This window comes from Pinus tabuliformis, chromosome 5_1 (assembly GCF_031772625.1).
Source record: "Pinus tabuliformis cultivar Carrire ecotype Pingquan chromosome 5_1, CPIR1, whole genome shotgun sequence".
Classification (NCBI taxonomy): Eukaryota; Viridiplantae; Streptophyta; class Pinopsida; order Pinales; family Pinaceae; genus Pinus; species Pinus tabuliformis.
Genome location: NC_142305.1, coordinates 786,835,141 through 786,860,258, shown reverse-complemented (window position 1 = coordinate 786,860,258; position 25,118 = coordinate 786,835,141). Strand labels below are relative to the sequence as shown.

At 34.4% G+C, this 25,118-nt stretch overlaps 1 long non-coding RNA gene across 1 annotated transcript in view; it reads right to left on the bottom strand.

Annotated features, from left to right (window-relative positions):
- Positions 1–21,355, bottom strand: part of LOC149167290 (uncharacterized) — a 35,760-nt gene extending 14,405 nt beyond the window's left edge. Inside the window, exon 1 of the long non-coding RNA XR_016260913.1 lies at positions 20,932–21,355. This is a non-coding gene — a long non-coding RNA (uncharacterized LOC149167290). The remainder of the gene's footprint in view (positions 1–20,931) is intronic.
- Positions 21,356–25,118: the final 3,763 nt, after the last annotated feature.

Genomic DNA, 25,118 nt, shown 5'->3' with positions numbered 1-25,118 from the left:
AGTTAAAATTCGTGCATTCACTTGATTCTACTTAAAGGAAGGGTGTCGAACACTGTCGAAAATGCACCCAAAAAACACTTAATTATTTAATGACTCACTACAATGAATTCAAGTTGACTCAATTCAAGACTTGGGTGTCGGTTTCAACCGAGAATGAACCCTTACAATTCAATGTAATTTGAGTTTGATTACAAGTTCAATAATGTTGATGTAGATTGCGCTCTGAAACGTTGAAGTTTACAGATTCATTAACTTGATTGTAGTGATGTAGACTTTGCTTTGAAATGCTGGAGTTTGCAGATTCATGAACTTGATTGTATTGAGTGAATTTGTTTGTTGAGGTAAAATGTCAATGTTGAAAACTTTGAGTATTTGTTGTAGTGACGCAAATGCATGTGTTGAGCTTAATTATCCTTCCTTGCAGCTATTTTGTTAGAAGTGTTGTGCTTGCTTGCATTGAACGTTACGTGTGTTAAATGAGATCATTTATGTGTCAAAACTAGACACAAATCAAAAAGCAACAACATGAAGCATGCACCATCATCAACACACTCTTCGTGTACCTAAGATCCCTTTATTCAATTTCGGGTGGATCTAGGACACAATCACCACAAAAAATGATATCTTTATTAAACTTTGGAGTACATAATCACTCAGCTTCACAACATCTTCATGGAATCAGAGTTCTAGAACTTTTTGAAAGAAAGTATTCAAAAAACTACCTGCACTCACTCACTCTCAAAATCTCTTTCAAAGTAAAATATTACTTTGGATTAAAAAAAAAATTCTTTCAAAAAAAATCCACTTATCACTCCAAATACAAAATCTCTTCTTACTTTAAAAAACCTTTATCATTCCAAAATATTAAAACATATCCTCATTATTACATGCCATTCTTATTCCTCCAAAAGCTTTACTTCAATATCACTTTATAAAAAAGTGAAAACATCACTTCAAACTTTGTGTTCAAACATACACCATACGGTTCGTACTGTTGTAATGGAATAATAAAATATTCCAAAAAAAGTTATGCATGTGAAGACACCCATATACCTTTCATAAAAATCCACATGACTCATTTTATGAAGTTACTTTTTCACTTTCTTGAAATTATCCACCTGAGCCTTATTCTTATTCTTAAAAAGAATGAGTGGAAAAAGCATATGGAAATATTTGCATGTGCAAAGAAAATACTTGCAGGCACAACATAAGCTCAAACTTATCTCTGAACAAAGTAGAGCCTTGCAGATTCGAATCAATGATTTTTGGTTGGAATAATTAATATCAATGGGAAAATCACACCTTTCACTCCTCCAATTTCTTCTTGATGATCATGTGGCAGAAACTCCTTCAACGCAGCAATGTGAAGAGCCACGCAGGGATCATTCAACTGAAATATTCATGTTGTCATGATTTTCACCTTCAATCACAAGAAACCAGAATCTGTAGCCTTGGTCTCTAGCGGATCCATCCAGTCTTTGCTTTCATTTTCAATCAAATGCACAAAGCTATATATCACATACAAGGAACGGAATTCAATGTGGAATTTAAATAAGGGTAGTGAAATTTATTGCACAACAGTCTGCCAGCCTTCGAATTTCATTGCCAGACAAATTCAGTGGTGGCGATGAGGAAATCAATTTCTTGGACCGTATTTCAGGCGACACAATGATTTTCTTATCTCCCAACCGCAGAATTTGGGCATCCAAAATTCGGTAATTGACATGCTGACAGTTCACTCCGACCCTTGAAACAACTTGCCCTCAAGTTCTTTCTAAACTCGGAGCTGAAACAATGTTAAATATTTTAGAGGTTTCCCTTGTCTGAATCTTTGTGTTCTTTATAATCCTGGTCATTTTCATATCTACAGCCATGTCCCTTTTGCCATAAAATTTCATGACCAAACCTTCAAACAATTCTTGGACAAAGAATAAATGTTGTCAAGAAAATTGTATCTTGTGCTCTGAGAAACCCTGTCACTGCATTGATATCTACTTCGGAACCATAACATCTACTTGCATAGTTGTTAGCATGTTGCTTCTATAATGGAAAATCGCGTACTGATGGTGGGTATGAAAAAAAAATGCGTCAAATGGATCTGCAGGTTAAAACTCAATAGCACAGGCTTGCATGTGCACATTGTATGGAACTATGTGCTGGGGGTGAACGTTTTGATCGGATTATTGAGAGAGGACATTTTAGTGAACAGAAAGCGACTGAGTTGAAATGAATTATTGTTGAGGTTGTTGAAGCGTATAATTCGTTAGGTGTTATTCATCGATAATTGAAGCCACAACTCACTAGAAAAACACTATAAAACCCAAGCAGCAAATCTTTAACTATCATAAATCTCGAACGGGCCAAAAAGAGAGAAAAATTCACCATCTCGCGGCTTTAAAACATTAAACACATATTTAAAGCAATTCAATAAAACAATTCGAGAAGAAGTTCAATTGTTGACCTTGTTCCATTTGTGCTATGATCCAAGCTTCTTCGACGCACACAACTACTCATGCAATTGCCCAATGATGGTGAATCTGGACCAATCCTCAAGCAATAAAAAAATAAACTGATCTGAATTTTGGTGGTTCTGATACCACATATTGAAAAAGAAATTAACTCAGACAAATATATAAAGCACACATAAAAAACCAGACACCAAATAATGGCGGAAAACGCTGAAGTCTCATGCTTCCTCAAGGATTCTCTCTCATTTTATTTTCATTAAAAATAATTGAATATAGTGTTACAAATAAATAGATGAGAAATAGTGTTCTCAAGATAGTGCATGCTATCTTAGACACTTTTGGTTGAGATAATTTCTCATCCCACACACCAATATAGGAGTTACCTAAACTAACTCCTATCTTAGAGGAACAACCCAAGAGTGAGGCACAAATTCTTAACTTGGAAAATTTAATTTATTTATTTATTTTTGGATTTATTATTGTTTTGTGAGAGAGGCTAACAACATGGCAGTTGACTAATTAATTAGCCAATAACACATAGCATTATAGTAATGTTCTCATAACCCTACACAAAAGACAAAACAAAATATTAAAATAATAACCACAAAATAAAATAATTAAAAAAAAGTTATTATAAATGGTTATTTAATAACCATATAAAAAAAAAAAAAAAAATATTAAAATAAACATCAAACAAAACCAAAATTATATAAATATGTTTATCGTAACCATATAAAATCCAAATACATTATAAGTTATTCGTGGTGATTGGTTGAAAATTTGTTTATATACATATACCATAGATGGTCAGTGGTAGAACCATATATATATATATATGTGGTCTATTCAAATTATATTAAATGATCACGGTTACAACAAATTCCAAGGGAGGATTAATATATATGAGATAATTCGTGGTGATTGGTTGAAAATTTGGTTATATACATATAGCATAGATGGTTAGTGGTAGAACCATACATATATATATGTGGTCTATTCAAACTATATTAAATGACCATGGTTACAACAAATTCCAAGGGAGGATTAATATATATGAGAAATGGCTATAGGAGGATTAATATATGAGAAATGGCTATATATAAAAAAATGATAGTCAAACGAAGGCGAGAATTGTTACAATACACGGGTTGTTTCAAACCACATCCAACCAAACAATGGGTTTTATAATTAACCTATGCCAAAGTGGTATGGCCAATGGGTTTGACCTTTGGAACTAACTCCTATCTTAGAGTAACAACCCAAGAGTTAGGCACAAATTCTTAATTTGGAATATTTAATTAATTTATTTATTTATATTTGGATTTATTATTGTTTTGTAAGAGAGGCTAACAACATGGCAGTTGGCTGGTTAATTAGCCAATAACACATGGCATTGTAGTATTGTTCTCATAACCCTACACAAAAGACAAAACAAAATATTAAAATAATAACCACAAAATAAAATAATTAAAAAAAGGTTATTATAAATGGTTATTAAATAACCATATAAAACAAAGAAATAATATTAAAATAAACTTCAAACAAAAACAAAATTATATATAAATGTTTAACGTAACCATATAAAATCCAAATACATTATAAGTAATTCGTGGTGATTGGTTGAAAATTTGGTTATATACATATACCATAGATGGTTAGTGATAGAACCATACATATATATATATATATATGTGGTCTATACCATAGGAGGATTAATATATATGAGAAATGGCTATATATAAAAAAATAACTGTCAAACGAAGGCGAGAATTGTTACAATACACGAGTTGTTTCAAACCACATCCAACCAAATGATGGGTTTTATAACCAACCTATGCCAAAATGGTATGGCCAATGGGTTTGACCCTTGGACATACCCAACCGCTCGTGTCTTGAACACCAGAGCGACAACCAAGAGGATAGCTCATCAAGCTTTGTATTCTTTGTCCACAAAGTTTTTATAAACCATGAATTTTCATTCGACTGAGGGAGACGCAGAACATAGACAAGAGCCAATGGGGAGCCACAGAAACTTGAACATGCCAAAACCCAGAGCCGAGATGGAATTTTGATGTTACGTATTTTCTCTGATGCAAGGGAGGAATCTTTAGATTCCCTGGGAGGTTGAGTTTTGATAGAGGTAGATTCATTTTTCTTAGTTTTCTGCAAGGAATCTAATGGTGTAATATGTTTTCTCATTTGAGGGGCACATCTTTAGTCCACTTGCAGAAAGGAATCTTTGTGGAATCATGAGGAATCTAAAATATTCCCTTGGGGCCAAATTTTCATAGTGACGAAATCATGTCAACTTTATACTCAAACGAACCAGAATTTCGCTAGGAGTCTGATAGTATGATTAGTTTTCTGATCTGAGTAGCGGATCTTCAGTCAACTCGTGGAGAGGAATCTTTGTGGAATCTAAAATATTCCTTAAGGGTCGAATTTTGACAGTTTCAGAACCAGGCTGACTTTATACTCATTTTACTCAATTTCTCGCCAGGAGCGTAGTGGTGAAGTCACATTTATCATCTGAGCAACAAAATTATAGTCAACCAATGAGAAAGAATCTTTGAGGAATCTTTGAGATTCTCGAGAGTCTAGATTTTGATAGTGTCAGAAAGGGGTCGAGTTTACAACCATTCGACACAATTTCGCGCCACGAATTCAACAGTGCAGTCCATTTCTTCAACAAAGCTGTGCATTTTCAGTCCGTCCCCGGAAGTGGAGGTATATGATGCAATGATGCCATGTCTTTCTTTTGATTTGTTGAGATGATGTTTTTGATGTTGAGATCCTTGTTTGCTATTATGTTGGAGGATACTTGTATTCCACTTCATGTGAGAATTTGACATCTTGTCATGCTAAAGGAGGGCTCATTGAGTGAGAGTTTTTATAGGAGAATGTCTCGTGGAGAAACATGCCACTCTTGTTGAGAGAGTTTATCCTTGTAATGACAAAGAAGATTCCATGTACATCAACATCATCTTGCAACATTTAATGAAGCGACCTCCCCACTCTTGATACCGGGCCTGAAGATGTAACCCACACTGGGTGAACTTCGTTATCAATTTGTGTGTGTTTTTTGATTTAATGGTTGTCATTATGTTTCCTCTTCTTTAAAATATGAACATGTGGTTTGTCATACTCTTTCACATACAATTTTACTAACATCACAGGAGTAAAATATTTTGGTTAATTCCGGTAGCTGAGAGAATGTGGATCAGGTTTCAAAAGTTCTATTACAAACATTTGATTGAAAATAAGTTGTGAGCTAATAAAAGAAGACAAAGTTTAAATTGTGTTTCTAGTTGTCGACGCAACCAAAATTCTTAGATTCAATGCTTCCTATTATGTCTTGTCATCTTGGTGGCTTTGTAAATTGATAGCTTGGGAGCGGATTGGATATACTGGATAGCCTAGGGTTTGACAAAGAAGCAAAAGTAGTGACATTCTGATGTTGAGCACTGATAATAAACTGGGTAAACAAGAATGTGACCTAAGGTTTACAAAGAGGGTAACTGTGAATAGCTTGATGCATGATATGACAACAACAACCAGGATTCAGATTAATTGAGATAATGTAATACATGATAGTATTTATGACATTGTGACCCTACAACAACATTAACCTTGATACAAAATAGAGATTCAACACTTGGTAGTAAACCTATTATGCATCAACACAATTTGTTGATGTGACTTTAAGGCAGTGCTCTTGATATACGACAAAGGTGTTCTTGAGTAATAGACTTTCTCTGGACAACAATTGTATATTGTATTGCAGTAGTGGGAGCTGAGGCAACTAGTGGACAATTTGTTTGTAGATAACATTGCAAGCAAAATTACCTAAACGCTTGCAAGAAGAATGACCACGTTGTGCAGCTGGGTCTGACCTTGTGTGAGCTTTGGAGATATGACATTGACTTTGTTGACAACAAACATGGGAAGCAGTTAGCAAGTACATTAGCAAAGGAAACATGTGGAGAATCAGTGGCAGCAACAGTGGACAATTGTGACAATAATAGTTAGATGGAGCAATAACAATAATGGTGAGTTAGAATTGTAGAAGTAGTGGTTGCAGCAACAAAACTACTATCTGATTGTACTGGAGCCATTATCCTTGGTACGAGAGCCCATCCTTCAGGGAGCATTTGCTTCCTTCCAGTGTGCTGGAAAACCTTAGGGAGTCTTGCACTTTCTTCGAGGTTTTCCTAGTAAATGTTGTATGTACAGTGTACATAATATAGTGCCTTGTTAAAGCCAAATCTTGTGTATTGTCTCTTTGTTGGCTTCTGTTCTAGTTTGATGTGATGATTATCTGAATGCTTTGAATGATTAACTAACCAATTGTAAAAGAAATTGAAATATTGATTCACCCCCCTCTCAGTGTTTCCAACATGAACAATGTGATTATTCGACACAATTATATGTTATAGACAACAATGATGGATATTTGCAGTAAAAAAAAAGTGTTAATCTCAGTCATAGTGAATATCAAGGTGCTCAAGACATGTGAGGAGACATACGCTTCTTTGCTATTTTTATTGTGTGTAGGTTAAGGATTAATTTATAATACATCTTTTATAAAAACATTAGAATATAACGTATTTCAAAAGCATGTCATTCATGCTTATTTAGATTATTAAATATGTTATTTGAAATAGACACATACTTATAATTGGCATCTCAAACTTTGTCATTCAAACTTTTAGGACAAATACATATGTGCACATGATTTTGGAATTGATATCATTCAAAATTTAAATCAAAATAGTGTGACACAACATTAAAATGTTCAACTTTTCATCATAATATTTCATAAAAATTGAAATTGATTTCATTAAAAATATTTAATAATTATACTGAAGGTGTCTCTTTGCGGGGTTGGGTTGGGTAGAGCGTTATTTTCATCCGCCTCCCTCCAATCAAAATATGACACATGGCTCTGTCATATTCTAGGAATGGTTGTCACATTGCACCCAGGAATGGAAAGAGGAGTGTGCACCGATTTTGAGGTTTAGCGATGAGTCATATGATTCTCTACTAAAACTTTTGATATCCCTATAAGTGTATTAGACAATTTTCTTAAGCCAATGTTAGTTGTTGCCTTATGTTGCCACTAAGAAAAGTTGTAGTCCTTTGATTTATCTTCATTGAAAGAAGGGAGCTAGGATTGGATTTGGTGTTGCTGCTAGAATTCTTTCCCTTTGAGAAAACATATCCCCTGCTCCTCTTGGTCATATAATAGTTGGATTTGGTTCTCCATGTGATTCGACCAATGGACACTTGAACAAAAAATGGGAGGTCGCTACAGGTCAACGTCTGCTTGGAGGTTAAGATGCACAAAATCAAAGAGTGGTAATCAAATTCCAACGGAATTGGTCAGCCAGTGGAGGGCAATTGTAGTTGGGTGAAGGATCAACAAATGCAGGCTGGTGAGAAGGGTAGTAGGAGGTGTTTCTATCAATGACTCAACCTCCAATGTCTTATTATGGAAATGGGGTCTTAAAATTTTCGTCATTTTTCAAACTTCTAAAAACTTACAATAGGCATTGTCATTTCGTTGGACTCATTGATAACTTTTTGGTGATATAAAGCTTTTTTCAAAAACTAATGTTTGGATCTCATGATATGGGCATTTTAATTTGACCATTAACCCTTGCCACATCAACATTGTTTTGCTGCATGGCACCTACGTGCCACATATCTGCTCTGAACTCCCCTTGAGATTTTGATATCATCAAAGCCAATAGATGTGCCCATGACAATCTTAACACGATTGACATGTGCATTCTTGAAGAAATCAAAGTAATCCCATACCTCACCTTCGGTTCTAGGATATTAGACCAGAACCCCACAAACATTCCTGCAATTACTGTAATCAAAATCCTTCAAAACAACCTTCAGGTCCTTCATATTAAGGGTGCCTACTTGAATAGACATGGCCTTTGCTACGACGGTCCTTTTATCGAAAAGAGAAGCATTGGACATGGGTAAGCTAGCGAGATTTGTAATCATCGTTTGGAAATTCAGGAGTGGCTCCAGCCTCCCCTCGCCAATCTCTACTTGGTCAATTATTTTGTCTAGCTCTTTGAAGTTGTCCTTTGAGTAGTATTAATTGATCTATTTTATCTTCACAATTTGCCCTATAAATTATGTGGTCATTTAACTATTTACTTGCGTAATTTTCTATTAGTCATCTTACTCCAGGCATAACCAAATGCTACAATGACACCTTTCCATCAGTAAGTAAGCAACCACTTAAATAAAAAGTTGCTCTTAATAATAAAATTTCAAAAAAAAATCAAATAATCTTTATCAACTATTTTGTTAAAAATATTTTTTTATATATATTTTAATGATTTAATTTTTAAAGATGGTTTTCCCGATTACCAACCAAAAAAACCTCAATCCGTCCAATTTATAAGCATAAACATTTCCTTACCCTATTGCACCAAGAAGCCATGGGGTTGATTTTAACTCCGAAATAATTTATCGAAAGTAAGCGACAGTCGATATTATCACAGCAAACGGCCCCAAGTAAAGAAATATCAGTTCGGAAGAACTTGCTAGTATTTTTAAAGTCATTGACATGTTTGAAACATATTGCACGCATCTCGAGGGATGGCTTAGGCGGTGCTATGAATGTGGTTGCTAGGTTTAAAAAGTTAGGTAGGCACGAGCAAAATGTATTGTGGTTGCTAGCTTTAAAAAGTTAAGTGGAACAGAGCAAAATGTATTGATGTTGATTAAATGAACGGATTAAGAGCCAAATGTATTCAGGTTGATTAAATGAATGAATTAATGTAATGTGTATAAATGTATTGATGTTGATTAAATGAACGGATTAAGAGCCAAATGTATTCAGGTTGATTAAATGAATGAATTAATGTAATGCGTATATATTTAAAAATAATAGTAATAATTTTGTTGAGTGATGTTTTGTTTTCTAAAATTAAATTAATTTTTTTATTAAATTTTGATGATATTTTTGTGGGTGGTGTTGTAATGTTTTATAATTTAAATTGGGTATTGTTTAATTATTATAAGTTTTAGAATTTTTAGCTGGAATTTAGTGAAACAATTTTTGGTTATATTGTTATTTTTTTTATTAAAATATATTTTTCAATGCATAAATAGATTCAACGCCTTGAAAAAGTCCTGGAATACATGGATTATGCAGAGTTTATAATTTTAACTTGTGATTCCAACAAATCCCAACCTGATTTTTGGGTAAATTCGAAAAAGATGTCCAAAAAAATTTCAAAACATAACACAATTAGACTACAACTTTAAGCCATGTTATATCCATCTTAACTTCAGATCTAAGAGGCCCCAAATGGATCAAATCTCTTGAGATGAAATATATATATATATATAATATGATTGATTCAAAATGTTTACAAGGCATGACAATACAACATCTCTTTCATATTGGGCTAGAGAGCTCCTCTCAATGCAATTATATTTTTAATTGTAAAAATGAATTTAACATCTTGATTTTTTTTTGAAACATTTAAATTATATACCATCCACGACTTAAAATTATTACTCAGTTTTATTTTTTATTTTTTTTGCGAATCTATGTTTGCTATTAATTCAGAAGATTACATTTTCCAACTGCATTTCTCAAAAACCCATTGACCTCACTCTCACTAGATTTATTGGCCAATAGATGCACACTGAGATACAAGGAAAAACTCTAAAAAGACATAGGTTTACATAAACTAACAGGCAAAAAGCGCCAAAAGACTAGTAAGACCAAAAACAACCAACAATCGTCAAACATCTTTCAAATTTACCATAACAATGTGATTGAGGCCTAAGCCAGGGGATGGTGGGGGATTGAAGTCACAATGAATATGCCCCTCCATGTGAACCAACTTGGTTTTTATGTTGTCACTGCCTTCTCCATAGATTGACCAATCTATCATCTCCGATAGATTTCGTTGAATGTAATTCATGAAATCTAAAATATCATTATGATCATCTTGTCGAGCCTTGTTTAGTAGGTCCAAAGAGTACTCATATTCCCAATGACATTCACAATATCTGCGGACAGGGAGCATTCATCCCAGAGGAAAAAGGCTGAGAAAAAGGCAGGTCCACAATTTCTCCCTAACTTTGCTCATTATGCAGCGGTCTTGCTTGAAAACCCCTCTCCTCCAATCCATGACGTGCGTAGCCTCTCTGAGGGTGCATCTTCAATAGTTCCTTCTAAGATTCTTGACCGAGGAAGGATTCACCTCCATTGCCCCAACAAGCCCACCGAGACATCTCTGGGAGCCCCTCCATCACCCTTGGGGCCGTAGACTTCGAAGACCGCCAAAATAGAAACCACTTTCCTCAAACGCTACCTCCAGCTACCACCAAATCATGCAGGGAAACATTCATTTCATCGCTACCTAGCCCAAACCCAAAAAAGGTGAGGCCCTTCAACCTCCCCAAGAGATTCAAATGGAGCTCAGTCTAGAATGCAAGGTATTACAAAACTATCGTGGTAACATAAATAACTGTCCCACTAATCTTTCCCTTTCGTCAAGAGTTCCAAATCCATGCACAATCACAAGCCAGAGCACATGCAACACACAAGCACCCAAGGTAATGATTCACCCCCAACCAATCAACTGCTAGGCTTCCAAACTTCAAACATTTCAACGAAAAATACAAACTACGATGCGCCTTGCTAGACAACCCCTCCTCTTCAACATACACTAGAAAACTAAAGACTGAAAACACACAATTAATCAGCGAGAATTTGAGAACCAGGCTTGAAACTTTGTACCTGGTGTGGATGGCCCACAACAGTGATACAACCAAATCCAACAAGGCTACTTCAAACTTATAAACTTTCAGCTTCTCGAGATGTCTCCTACTATATACCTTAAGTCTTATTTTCCAGGTAACCTCGCATTGGGGTTCTTGCTCTTGATAGATTTGCAGGCTAATTCTTCGATGAATTCCACCTTCCACTGCCAGGCTAAGGCAGAGAGTCTTGCTCTTGTGCTTATGCTCCTCCCTCAATGCCCAATTATACAACCTGCCAAGCATTATTCTTGCCTTTTTACGCTGATCTATTTGTCATCGTTGGGCATGCCTCCATTAGCCTCATAGGAATAAAATTCCAATGTGTGACATGACTCGTCTGATAACCATTAAAGTCCAGCTTGTGATGGCTTTGTTCTTCCCACAGACGTGCATGCGGCCCAAATTCTTCATAATAAATCGCTAGTTGTTGAGAGAACTCGTGGGGTGAAAAACCCCCACCCCAACCATAGTCCTCGAGGACCTATGAGCTATCACACCATCGGGGAATTTTAACTAAATTTTAAACAAAATCAACGAAAATAAATAAACCTTCCCAAAGAATCAAAAAGTAAATTACTCATTAAACTCTTGACTACAATTTGGTGGTTGATGTTGAACCATCTATTTTTGTGACTCATATCTCAAGCTTATTATTGGCTCTAAACATTATCTTGCCCCTAGAACATTACTTGATCCCTAAAGTTGTATGTTTGCAGTGGCAAGTACTGGAGGAGAATAGAGGTGTGAGTGCACAAAGCTCCATGTGAATGCACCCCCGAGGACTTAATCGAGCCTCTAAGCATTTGAATTGTCAAAGCGAAAACAAGAGGGGAACTTGGAAGCATGGTTGGAATTTCAAAATAGATCCACTCATCAAATTTGACGGTTTTCACACCTCCCAACTCGTCTTTACAGTTTCAAGAAAATATTTTGATAGTTTTAAAATCATTTAACTATAATTGATAGGCAAATCACCTAGGCAATATACAGGTCAAATTTCATCCCTACTTGGAATAACCACAAAGATCTCTGTGCGGCCCCGTCGACCACATTGAGTCGAGTGGTCGGGCATTAGGTACTAGGGGAGATGGTTAGGCTCAGGGTTGGAATATCAAAACATACCTACTCATCAAATTTGATGGTTTTGACACCTCCTTGCCGGTTTAAGTTACTAAGGGGTGTAAGTATTTAGTGGTAGAATGTTAAATGCTGATAGAGTGCATTGAGGTTATTGGATTTTTCTCACTCTTTTATGTTTTGGATTGTTTTTCTTTCCGTAAAATTTGAAAAACAAATTTTGATAATATATATATATATATATATATTTGAATGTATAAATGGATTCAATAATCTGCACATTCTAGAAACATTTAGATTGTATAGAGTTTTTAAATGAAATTTATGATTTCTACAAATTTTTGTCAAATTTAGATAAATTTAATCAGAAAATATGACTTAAACAAACCTCAACAATTAAACTACTATAACTATGTAATATTCTATAACTATGTAATATTCTAGATCTAATAACATCTGTAGCTCTAATATCATTCATCTAATTAAACTACTATGACTATGTAATATTCTAGATCTAATAACATCTGTAGCTCTAATATCATTCTGCCTTAAGGTGTAGTGCCCTCAAATTACTGAATTCAGAGATTTCAAATCAATCCAAGATTCCAAAGAATTCTGGTCAGATTTGAGACAAATTTAACAAGAAAATAGGAAAAAAAACCTTAGCAATTAAGCTATGACTGTAATATTCTAGATCTAATAACCTTTGTAGCATCTGATATGAGTGTGCGATAAAGTAACTTACCTGCCGTCAAAGTACTGAATTCAGAGATTTCAAATCAAACATATCATTTCAACAAACTATTGTCAGATTTGGACACATTTAACCAGAATTTAAGTCCCCAATATAAGGTGGAATTTTATCTGACATAATTTCAACTTAATTTGGGATCAATTTCAACTAAATAAGCAAAGCTTTATAAATAGCTCTTATCCGACACCAAACTAGTTGAAACGAGGTGATAGCAGAAATCTCAAAACAGGATTACGACGTCTGAAAATGGCATCCAATTTAAATTAAAAACTGTAATTTTACACCATCTGTGTTTGTGTAAACCAGGATTTTTTTTCCAAAAAATGTAGCATGAATATGTTAGAAAATTGAACAGAAGTCCACGGATATATATATATATATATATATGCCTTTTTTTCCCTCAGTTTTCTTGTTGCATAACCATTTTCCTTTTTCTTTATTACTCATATTTAGATTTCTATAGTGTTCTGTGTTTTTGTCACTTTTCCTTAAATATATTTTGTTTTTTAAGTTAGGGTGCGGTCATGATTTCCGTATTAAAGAAAATCATTTATTTTACGACAGAGTTATTATATTTCTTCGGAAGCTTGTTGGGGAAGATCAAATATACTCACATGAATGAGGGGAGTGGATATATATATATATTTTTTTTAACATTCCAGATCCAGATTTTACAAGTTCCTTGAGCTGATTGATTAATGATCTCTGAATGTTTCCTGTTTTAGCTTCTTAGCAAACGGATTTCTTAGTAGGTTCTGAGGGAATGGAGCTACCTTCATCCAATATATAGTTTATAAAGATGTGACAGTTGCATTGGCATGGATTTGTGTAGTTGTGTAAAACACAATCTTGTGAAAAACTATTACATGCGGGTATAACGCTAAACCTGAGCATTGTGCAAGTAAAAACTCAATACATAAAACTGCATACAAAGTTGTATTTCTCAATCCATTAAATCGTATATGAAATCGTAGTGTCACTCAATCCATAGAACTGTATACTGTAATGTCACATCTACAAAACGCTCCGCACATAATTTTTCACTCCATTCAGTGCTTAAATCATGTGTGAAAGTTAAACTTTTGGATCTTCACAGTGACCTATGTTATTATTGTAAATATTGGACTGATATTAATTTTTCACTCCATTCAGTGCTTAAATCATGCGTGAAAGTTAAACTTTTGGATCTTCAGAGTGACCTATGTTATTATTGTAAATATTGGACTGATATTAAATTTTCACTCCATTCAGTGCTTAAATCATGCGTGAAAGTTAAACTTTTGGATCTTCACAGTGACCTATGTTATTATTGTAAATATTGGACTGATATTTTTTTTTTACCTCGAGAGGGTAAAATGCATTTATGTGGGGATACCTGTAGATCTATTCACTGAACATTCAAGTCGGGTAGAAAAGTTAAAAAGTTTTTTTATTTTATTTTAAATAGCTTGGTTAAAATTATTTGTATATGTAATATTCGAACAACGAAATAATCAACTAATCTGGCACATTTTGGTGTTTTAATAAAAAATAATTGCAATCAAAACACTGAACACAACGGGATCTAGAAATGTAGCCTTTATTTATATTAATAAATGTAAGTGGTACATGCCCATACAATAAATCGACATGCATGACTGCGTATCAAAAAGAGAAGAAAAATGTACTGATGCACAATCGTAGGCCCTGGATGAATCCACCAGACAAAATAACACCCACTGGGTTTTCATCCCTGGGATCAAACTGCAAACTGAATTGGCCACGCTAAGTTATCAAGAAGAACACAACAAGATAGATAAAACCCGAATGATCCAATGCCTAGCTCCTATCCCCTTTTATAGGCTTGATGGATTCTCTAGAAAATTGGCCACGCTAAGTTATCAAGAAGAACACAACAAGATAGATAAAACCCGAATGATCCAATGCCTAGCTCCTATCCCCTTTTATAGGCTTGATGGATTCTCTAGAAACTTTATTTTATTATTTCCCTCGAAAAACTAAGGAAAATAGTAGGGGCAGTTACCATGGGAAAATAGCACAATAGTTACCATCGGAAAATAGCACAGTCAATACCATGGGTGGGTTTCATCTATTTTGACCATATCCAAAAAAGGAATATTACAAATCCTCCCGCCCAAAGATTGCTTGCCCTCAAGCAATTCACTGCTATCCACAACAAAAGCATTGATACTAGGATCCCATACAACCCGGTGTGCTATTCCATACCTCCATGCTAAATGATCCTGAATGGATCCTTCGATACCTGGATCCCAAACAATTCTCTGACCAATCCTACCCCCAATGGATTCTCTTGGATCCCAATGCCACCTAAGTCTTGGGACCTGTGGGTTATGGTACCATCTCTGCCCTCCATCGTTGCTCGTGCCAAAGGGCCCAAGCTGCAATATGTCCTTGGTTGTGAGTATCCTCCTAGGAATCAACCCATCAATAGAGTACCAACTCATAATCTCTCGCCAATCCATGCCTTGGGAAGGATGAATACCTACAAATCTACTATGTTGATGCTGCTTGATGCTCAACTCATGCTGCTCCATTCGGTCACCTAACATGATGCATTTGGAAAACTCTGCCCTGCTCTTCCCAGTGTATAAAGGTGGAATGGTAGTGTTGCAAGCCTCATCTATGTACTCCTGTGGCGGGTTGCTCTGTAACTCCCAACTATACTCCTCTTGTTGCCTTGTGAAGGACTTGAGTCATTCCTCAACATTAGACAACTTGGTCATTGATTTTGCACATATCCCTATGAGCTCCTTAATTTTTCTATTCTCCTATAAGACAATGTCTCGAACTGTCCAGAGTCTCTGCATCAACATCATAAGATATGTCTTGAAATGCATGATCCTTTCCCGAAATTCCTTTATTGGCAATTCTGGTGCCCTGTTGAATTCTTTTGTATCTTTCTACACTGGTTGCTCAACTATCATAGCTCCAGCTTGAACCTTTGACCGACTCTCCAAAAATGGTTCATCTTGCATACTATATTTTTCATGCTGCTCATTATGATCATGCTCATCATACTGGCTTACCATCACTGACTCCTCATTTAAGTCTCCTTGAATGTCTTTTTCCTGGCCTTCTTCATTTGTGGGGACAATTTGTTGTCTATCCTCTTTGGTTGTCAGACATGGATGCACCGGTGGACTCTTATTTACACTTGATTTCTCATGCTCTTCATGGATGTCCTCCTAGAGATCTATGGACTCAGTTCTACAAGAGTCTACCATATTGTTAGGAAGAATTACCTCCTTCCTTTCCCCATGTACTTTGTCAAGCTGACTGATTATCCTCGGCTTGTCATGCACATCTTTCTGAATAGCATTGTGCTGCTGCTCACCATTTGTACTTGACTGCTCGGATCCTTCAAATGAATCCTCATGGTCTGAAGGAATTACCTCTGGTTCTGTCCTTGTTGCCTCCTTCCGATCACATGGACATGAATGGTTAAGTGCCCAAGATCCCTTGCATACAAAGCATAGGCTTTTCCTCCTTAGTTCATTCTTGCTATCTCCACAAATCCTTGTTAGTTCCTCCTTGGTCAACTTCATTTTAAGTAGTTTGATGTTCTGTTTGACCAACCCCTCAACTAGTTCATAGGCAACAGGTGATACAATTAGCTCCTTCCTCCAAATGGCCAACAATTTGGACCTCAATTGTTTGTAGATGGCCCTATCTTCTCCTAAGATTAGGGACATGATCTTTTGCATGTCTGTTTTGACAAATTTTGGATGAGATGTTGTAATGCAGGTGCAAAAGCATTGGAGCATCTGAAGGATTAAGTCATCACATTCTAGATCCAACATAAGTATAACAAATCTAGATTTTGCCATGCATTCTAAAATTTTGCATCTACGAAAAAAGTAAGATGGGTGATATTGTCCAATCCTTGGAGGGCTCCTACCATTACTTGAAAAATCCTCCTCATGATGTCATCATTGTAGGGCAATAGCGGCGCTGTTAAGGCTAAGATTTTACTGAGACAAGCGGTGACTGTGAACAGTGCACGCCCAACTTGACCCTTTCCAGTCTGATTGCTCTGTGAGACATAAAGCTATGTATAATTGGTCTAACAGTAGGAGGACATCTTTTGACTTTCTGCATTTTGGATCCAAGTTCAAAGAGACACTTTCTTTTGACATCTTCCTTCCGGATATCCTTTGACCGTTGAAGGATAACATGGATCTTCCGAGAGAAAGGCCTATTGTTCTACTCTTGCTTCTGATTTGTAAGTTGTTGCCATTTTTTATCCGCAAAAGTATCGTAGCCTAGAGAGCCAGCTGATATATTACCATGTTGATTCTTGAACATTTCCAAAAGTAAAGTGATGACATTATGGCTCAGCGTTCCTTCTCACTCCTCAACACCGTTTATGAAATCGATTTATATTGAGCTTCAATCTTTAACCTCTATAGGTAAATTGAATACCTACGACAACCAATGGTGTGGAAGAAATCAATCCCCAAAAAACACGATAATATGCCAAAAATACACTCTTTTCTCTCTCTATCTTTCTTTCTCTCCTCTTTTATATATATATATATATAAAACCACAATAACCAAATTAAATAGGAAAAAGATTACAACTCAAGATACTTCAAACACCAACTAAACATATTCCTTTACCCAGGTAGCACACCCTTATTTTGGCGTTGTCTCATAGATTGGATATTGTAGTTTGACTTACCCTCAGTTTTGATTTCGGATTTCTAAAATTCTTAAAATAATTTCAGAAAACAGAACTGAGCGGGACAAATTCCCGTCGCGTCACTGACTGTGGTGATCATGAATGCGATGCCTCATCGTTGAACCTCCGCCGTCGTGCTCCGATACCATCCAAAAATGTGAAGCATGCCCTTCTCGGCTTTGAAGATAACGACTTTGAAAATAGTTACACAGCCCCAGACTTTAATTAATTTGAAGTTCTTTCTCACAGCTCCGCAAAGGAATAGACTCGACCGGATAGAAACTCGGCCCCTTGGATGATTAATTCAACCTCTTTCAAGGGTTCAGTCTGATGAAAAGTATGCTCTGATTCCACAGCTATAGCAATGACTTTCACCACCACCGCTGCCTCATTAACGCGTATAGGAGTCATTGTCCTTTACTCAAGGGAGCAATACGCCTCTGCCTATTAGCGGTGCTCTAAGAATCACCCTTGTAATGAGCTCTCAGTAGGCTGATGATAGGACGCACGGTATGTCTTTATCCTGACAAGAATGCGGACCTGGATGCAGAGTATAAATTCTTTTATAAATGGATCTGAGTAATGGCTCAATCTTAAATAGATCGATCACTAATAGGATCGATCTACACCTTGGATGCCACTTACTCCCCAGATTCGATCTTTAACAACATTCTTCTATCAAGCGAAATGGAAAGAGACTTTCGGCATCAATCTCTAGTCTCCACAATGATGATCAAAGCCGCTATGATGCCACACCCTTCCACCAATTAGTTGTCTGTCCACAAATTAGTTGTCAGTGGACAGTGATGATTTCGCTGATTTTATTCAGCCAATTCGATTTTGCATACTGAGGGACGGCATGCAGGTGACAAATACTGCGAGAAGGCTGACGGCTTCAAGCAATAACCAGATTGTCGCTCGGCCCTTTCCGATCACCCTTCTATCGTGAAGATCAACACTCTGACGAGTAAGGCTTTACAACCTTCAACCCACTGTTCTTGTTTCCTGCAATAAACAACCCCGCAACATTACAATAATGCGCAACCAGGGTTGATTCGAGCGGTCTCAGTACCGTTAGTGACCCGCTAAAAATGGATCAACCTTCTAGGTTTCGATTAGATCTTGGCCTCGCAATTATTAGATTCTGCATAACACACCCAAATCTAACGCTTTTTTTTTTTTCATGGCCTCTTGGCCCGTCTTCCTTTACAATAATGCTCGCCTTCTATTTTCACGGCCCCTTCCTTCTGCAATAAAAATGATAACCTTCGAACCAAGGCAGACAACTATCTTTTCAATCAACAGAAAAATTAGACCAACTACGGTGATGCCTAATACTGGAAATGCGGGCTAGGGTGAGAGTAAATCTCATCGAAGTTTTGAGCATATAACTTTCAGGGCTGCATTATGCATAGTTTTGATACCATTGTAATATTCTGAACAATAAAATAATCAATCAATCTGATACATTTAGGTGTTTTAATTAAAAATAATTGCAATCAAAACACTGACCACAACAGGATCTAGAAATGTAACTTTTATTTATATTAATAACGGTAAGTGGTACATGGCCATAAGCCTTTGCAATGTCATGCACAGCTGTTTATCAAAAAAAGAGGTCAAGTTCTCAAGAATAACACAAGAAGATAGATAAAACCTGAATGATCCAATGCCTAGCTCCTATTCCTTTTATAGGCTTGATGGATTCTCTAGAAGCTTTATTTTATTATTTCCATCTAAAAACAAAGGAAAATACAAAGGCCAGTTACCATGGGAAAATACCATAGATAAGTTTCATCCATTTTGACCATATCCAAAAAAGGAATATTACAATATAGTACTACTAATAATAAATATTGTTAAATTTTAGGATGGTACACATGATAAATATCTCAAGAATAACACAACAAGATAGATAAAACCTGAATGATCCAATGCCTAGCTCCTATTCCCTTTTATAGGCTTGATGGATTCTCTAGAAACTTTATTTTATTATTTCCATCTAAAAAAGAAGGAAAATACAAAGGCCAGTTACCATGGGAAAATACCATAGGTAAGTTTCATCCATTTTGACCATATCCAAAAAAGGAATATTACAATATAGTACTACTAATAATAAATATTGTTAAATTTTAGGCTGGTACACATGATAAATATTGTTATATTTAAGAATAGACTTTTCTAACTATTTTTAGTTTGATTGGAATTCTTTGAGAAAAAAAATGAGATATTTTAATCTAAATTGTGGAAAATTCACAATTCAAAATTTGAAAATTCAACAGATCTTTACTAATTTTAAACAATTATCCAAACAAACTTCAAAACTTATAACAAATACAATAAACTACTACTTTAAGATCTCAATAGAATGTAATCAATCATGCCTTTTCCATCCTTTATACACAGACATTTGATTACACATCTTATTACAACCAGTCAACACCAAAGTAAAGGCAGATATCCAACCATATATCTCTTAAATATTCTAAACTTCATTTAAGTTTATTTTGGTTCAATACCAAATTATCTGAGGCCACTTGTTCATGGGGAATAGATGAATGAGAAAGATCTTGCATTGAACCAAAACGAAGGCAGATATCCAACCATGTATCTCTTAAATATTCTAAATGTCATTTAAGTTTATTTTGGTTCAATACCAAATTATCTGAGGGCCAATTTTTCATGGGGAATAGATGAATGAGAAAGATCTTGCATTGAACCAAAACGAAATTTGAACTTCGTTTTGGTTCAATGCAAGATTCAGGCTGTTATCTTATTGAGGTTTATTTCGGTATGGTTCCTGCCTTCGATTTTGGAGTTTAGTTTTGGTACGGTTTAGGCTAAATTCCAATGAGATTTAAAGTTCACAATTAATCCGACGCGAACGGCTAGAGTATTGCATGATAGAGAAGACTGGAGCATTTGAGAAAGCATTATATATGCAGAATCAGGAAACAGAGGCACGGGAGCAGACAGTAAACTTCATCGCGCAAAAAGTAAGCTACCAAATCTTGGTGTGAATCTTAACATTTTATTGAACTCAAGGCCAGTGCACAAAGAGCATAAAGATTGAAGACATGACAGTTAAATTAAATAAATTCAAAGGAAGTTCTGCGGAATACCATTGCAAAGCACGAGTAATGCGAGAAGGATCAATTCCTTTAAAGGACACGCCTTTTGCTTTTCCTTGCGTTCCTCCACCTTGCAGCCCGGACAATTCTCATAGTACTTAACATCCTTCGTCAGGAGCGGCTCGCTCTGCTCGTCACAACTGGCCATTCTTTCTTCAAGATCAAAAGCTCAGAAAATACTGCGATAAATCGCTGAAATGCGGACCGATTTTCGCAGGTTTCTCGAAGTTTCAGTGAGAATTTCTTTCGGAGACTAAGCTGAATCCTCGCAATCTAGCCTGTTTTCATGGTGTTCAAAGTTTCACTGCCGGGTTTGACCGACCGTTGCAGAGGGCGCCGACTCTCTGCACGCAAAACATGCACGCAGTGCCTACCGGCTCTCCAAACTGACAGCAGAGTCGACGGCTTCCCCTATTAGACAACACAGCAAAATGCCAGAAACAGTTGTCTCCCCTTATATAGCCAAAATCTCAACTTTATTTGTCTTAATCATGCCTCTGTGATTTCCATACCAACTCAGTTGTTTTTTTTTCTAAATTAATTTGGATTTAATATAAAGTTTTTATAAAATACAATTATTACATTTACGATTATATATATAGATGTAATGGCTGGAACAATTGGTTGCAGTTCTGGTCTTCTTTTCCAAAAGGACTAGACAGTTCTTATCTTTTTTTTTCCAAAAATCCTTATATGTATAGGTTTTTTTTGTACTTTATTAATATTACATATTTTATATTTTATTAAGATAAAAATTTATTAATTTTAAATAATATAATTTTTAATAAGATAATGGTTAGAAAATTATTAATTTTTAAATAATATAATTTTTAATAGGATGATGGTTAGAAGATTAGTTGTTGTTGAATAATATTCTTTTATTCTTAGGTTTGGTGTTTTCTTTTTATATTTGTTTATCCTTCATCTTTTTATCAATAATTATTTGATTTTTCAAGTATTTGATTTTCAATTTTTGTTATTGAAACTTTATTTTAATTTTTATTATTTTAATTTATATATACTAAAATTTATTTGTAATTTATTAAATACTTTATTATATTATATTTTGTTCCTAACTTGAAATTCTCTTAATCATATTGTAATTTTTTTTGATTATATATATATATATATATATTAATTTTATTATAACAATTTATGCTTTAGAATTCTTCCTATTTTTGTAATTTTCAAGGGCTTCTTTAATGTTTTATTTTTCTTTTTTTACTTTAATTATTTAATATTTATTTTTAACATTATAATATTCAATTTCTTTTAACATTTTCTAATTTTAATTGCTTCTCATATATATTTTTTATATTACATCATCTTTGTCTTGATGATCAACCACAGTAAGGTGGTTTGAAACAGTTCTACCTAAATTTTTTTTATGTAATTTATCAAAAAAAAGTTATTATTTTTTATTTTAATATTTTTATCTTTATAATAATAATTACATATAAAAATTATTTTAATTACATTTCTAATTAATTAATGTGAAAATAACTTTAATTATTTTATTAAATGACATATAATTAAAATGAATAGTTTAAATATCTTCCAGGTAGCTCAATTGGTAATGATTGTAGAAATGAAGTCTCACCTAACTAGAAGCCTTAGGTTCAAATCGTGTGCTATAGAAATTAGATTTATGTGATGAATCTCGAAGACATATCTCTAAATAAATAATTAAGAGTAAAATAAATTAAAGATTTTTTTATTATTTAATTTTATATAAATAATATTATTTATTATTCAAATATACAATTTTGTTAACTAGACTTAAAAATATCTTTATAAAGTTTGTGTTGGTGTATAGCTCTACAACTTTGAAAAACATTTCTCACTGGTTCATATTGATCAACATTGTAGTAATCAACAAATTTCTAAATTGTGATTCAGAACTGCTGGTGAAAGAACCATAGGGCATTATAGTGTTCTTAGAATGCTAGCTTGTAGATCTTCCATAAATGGCCAACTAAAAAGTGAAATTTACAAAACATGGTTTGCAGGCAAGCTTAAGGAAATGGGGTTAAGCTTAGAACCCCATTCACTTTAAGGTGTATTTTTGTTAGATGGACCTCCTCATTCTGCCTTCTTGTTGTTGTGTCTATGGAAATGAATAAATAATTTGGAGTGAAAGGTTCCTAGCATATGATAAATCATTTTCACAATAACTTGGAGTTCGATGCTAGATTGAAGACAACCATTCATGAGGTGGTGCAGAAAAATGGCAAGTCACCAATGATAATGAGATAAGTCACCAAAGATAATGATATCTTGAATTCTTCTCTTTTGAGTCATTCATAAGGTGGTGTAGAAAAAGGGCAAAGTCATCAATAATGAGATCTTGAATGCTCCTCTTAGTGGCGAGAGATAGGTCTTTTCTTGGTTGTCTATGGTAGTTCCTAAGATTATTTCCATTGATCATCAAGGTGAAAGATCACTCTCCAAAATAGTTTTTGCCCTAAAATCTCGCAATACAATTTTGGACTTGGTTGTCTATGGTAGTTTCTAAGATTATTTCCATTGATCATCAAGGTGCAAAATCAGTGTCCAAAATAATTTTTTCCCCAAAATCTCACAATACAATTTTGGACAAAAATGTGATTTTTTATTATTTAAAATACATTTTTAAATACATAAATAAATTTAACATCTTAAAAAACCTTAAAATAATTAAACTTTAAAAATTAAATAATTTAAATTAACAAATTAAATAAATTATAGGAAAAATCAATACATTCTATATTATTTTATCATTATTTTAACTCAGAATGAATATACGTTAAAGAGAGGCTTTTATTTTATCATTATTTTAACTCAGAATGAATATAAGTTAAAGAGAGGCTTTTAAATATAAATTATAGTTTTAAAAATTAAATATATTAAATGATAAATAGATATGAGTTTTGCTTATAAAATAAGAATAATTAATTAAATTAAATAATTTGTTATATAATTGAAATAAGTTTTTCAATAATCTCATCTTATTATTATGTGAAGTAATAACCTTCTTTTCTATTGCTTCGCTAGAGCTGGGCCATCAGGTCAGGTAGGCTCAGGTGAGGCAGAATCAGGTAAGCTCAGGCAGGTGAGGCGGGCTCAGGTGGGGACCGAGGTTGGTTCAGGTTGGGACCGAAAGACAATATATCTTATTAGTGGCTGGTACTGACTTAACTACTTTCTTTCATTAGGTGAGCATTCGTAAGCGTAAGGCGTACTAGCCGCAATATATTAGATGTAAACTTTAATATGTTTTTTTTAATAAAGGTTAAATACAAATGGTTTATAATGTTTTTAATATAAATTATACTATTTATAAATTAAATATGATAATTATTAATAGTTGTTTAAGTTTATAATAGTTGTGAGTACTTAATTAAATTTGTGTATTATATAGATTTATGAGTAAATATTTTAAAATTATATCACTTGTAAATTAAATATGATAATTATAACTAGTTGTTTAAAAAAGTTTATGCAGGTTATGAGTGCTTTTAAATTTGATAGTGATTTAAATTTATATATTAGATAGATGAGTAATTTTTTTTATCTCTTATTTTTTAGTTAAATTTTTTATATATATTATTGTTTAGTTAGTTTTATATATATATATATATATATATATATATGCGCGGTGGCAGGAGGGGAAGGGAATTTTATTAATCTCGAAGGAATCATTGAATTTAGTTATGTTTGGGGCCTAGGCTAGAAGACCAATAACCAAGTTGAAGCTTATGGAATGCTCTTGGGACTAATCCCGACAAAAAGAAATGGGATAAAAAATATTAAAGTGTTAGGAGACTCCATGATCCTTATAAGGCATATGATTAACACTTCAAAGGCTAAGATCTCTAACTTGATTCAGATCATTATGAGAGCCCAGAACTTGATCCCTTCATTTGACTCGGTGACCTTTTATCATGTCTTGAGGGGAAATAATCAGGATGTTGATAGAGAGGATAATAAGGCAAGTCATTTGAAGGAGGAAAAATGTGTAATAAAAAATGTCGTGAGCACGACAAAAATACCATTAGAAAATGAAGAGAGTTATATGTAGGCCGGAAATAAAGCCTCAATGGATAGATATGAATGCAAAAAAGTTGCATCTAGCATACCATAATGATATGAAGCCACCTCCCCTTCTCCCTCTAGTTCTCTCCCATATTCCTCCCCCC